This window comes from Pteropus alecto, unplaced genomic scaffold (assembly GCF_000325575.1).
Source record: "Pteropus alecto unplaced genomic scaffold, ASM32557v1 scaffold164, whole genome shotgun sequence".
Classification (NCBI taxonomy): Eukaryota; Metazoa; Chordata; class Mammalia; order Chiroptera; family Pteropodidae; genus Pteropus; species Pteropus alecto.
In genome coordinates, this window is record NW_006439568.1 from 20,087,542 (window position 1) to 20,089,718 (window position 2,177).

The window sequence follows — 2,177 nt, forward strand, 5'->3', positions numbered from 1 at the left end:
AAGCCCAGCGCCAAGAGAGCAAGGTGGGACTCCCCCCACCCCCCACCCGAGCCCAAGCCCAGGGTTCCTCTGGGCTGAGGGACAGGAGGCCCAAGGAGGAGGAAGGGAGCAGAGAAAAGAGGGAGATAGCACATGGCACCCTTCTCTGGGGCTCATTCAGCTGTTCTCAGATTTCGGGGTCTCAGGACCACTTTACACTTGTCATTACTGCGGAACTCAAAAGAGCTTTTGGTTATGTGGGTTTTATCCATCAATACCACATTAGAAATTCAAACTGAGAAGTTTATAAAATATGTAATCATTTAAAAATAATCATAGCAAACACAAGTAACATTTTTTTATGGGAACTATGTTTTCCAAAAAAAAAAAAGGAGAACAGTGGCATTATTTTACATTTTTGCAAATCTTTCTGACGTTTGGCTTCATAGAGGACAGCTGAAATATCTCCTGCCTTCAGTCTGTTGCGATACATCTTCCGTTGTGATATGTTTGCTTTAAGTATAAAAGGGAATCCAGCCTTACGCAGACATGTAGTTGGAAAAAGAAGGATCTCTCAGGCCCCCTGAGAGGGTCGTAGGGATCGCATGTTGAGAATTGCCACTTTAGTTCATATTCTGGAAGTTACACAGTACTGTGCGTCTCAAAGGCACAATAACTAAGCTTTTTCTAAAACATTTAATTCAGCCTCACACTGTAGAACTCTTACAGAGCTTTGGGGAGTGTGCCCACCCAGCGATCCTCCTTCTCTAAGAACTGAACTCCACCCCTTCTTGTGCGGGAGAAGGTTGAGGGGACTCTTGCAGGAATCTCCTAAGACAAGACCTGCCTCCCACCCTGGGCATAAGTTTCCGCACCAAGAAAGGACCCCAACAACAGTTGGCCACCCAGGTTCCCCCTTCTGGAACTTTGGAATTGGGAGGCATGGACGAAAGGAGTTTGAACTCAGAAAGAGAGGCTGCCATTGTGAGGAGCCCTTGATTCGTCAAGGCTTGTAGGTCCTGCTCCGAATCTCTCAAATGAGAAGGCTTCTGTTTTAACATGTTACTAATTGATTATCTCATTTATTTGCACTTCTAGCAAACATCCAAAGCAACTGTGGATTTCAAGAGTAGAAAGAGTTAAAAGTTCAAAATCTGTTTGTGAATTATGTGTGTGTGCACATGCAGCTGTGTAAAAGAAAGGAGAGAGGTTTAGTAATTATAAGTGAAATTTTTAAAAACCTCTGTATTGCGGGCCTGGCTTTGGCTAAGTTGTGAGCCCTTTATGGATAGAGCTGGGTTTGGTCCATCTTGTGCACTGTAGTAGTGGGTCCAGCTAGGGTCCATTTGCGTCTTGCGAAAGAACTCACCAAAAGGGGCAGGGAGCATAACCTCAGATTGGAGGAAAGCTGGACTCAGTGCAACGTGGCATCCAGGGCCTGATTTTCCTCTCGGCCCTCTGCTACACACACCCCTTTCCTGCCTAGATTCATGTTGTAGTCTTAAGCACAGGAAGACAGCCAGGGTGTATGACAGCGAAACACAAGACAAAACTGGGACTCTTCTCATTACATATTCTATATGACGAGGAGTTCAAAGCAGTAAGGGGGAGCAGAATACATGACCCTAAATTGTGCTGCTGGCAGGTGGATCATTATGAGCCATAGGCAATCAAGACTCAGCAGAAAACTTTTACCTCTCCCTGAACTACCTAAAAGAATTTCGATAGGGGGCCCGCCCAGAAAGAGACCTATTACCACAGATAACTTTTACCTGAATGACCTATCTGTAAGGCAGGACGAATGTCTAATTAACAAACATCTGCTCTTCTTATCACCCTGTGAATTACCCTTCTCCCCTTGGAAGCCCCAGGCCCTATCCCACTCCTTAGCTCAGGATGTCATATGAGCCTCAATTGCCCAACTTGTTCTTGAATCCCATGTCTATGGGGCCCCATAGATATGTAATTAAATTTGTCTTTCTCCTGTTAATCTGTCTTATGCTAATTTGGTTATTAGATCAGCCCAAGAACCCAGAAGGGTAGAAGTAACATTTTCCCTCTCCTACAGCAGTAGTGATAGCTACGTATCTCAGACAGCATTCCAGGTGTTGGTCATGTGTTCATACATTCGACCCTCCCTGCCAACCCTTTGAGGTAGGTGCTAACATTGTCGCTTTTTCACAGGTGAGGAATCTGCA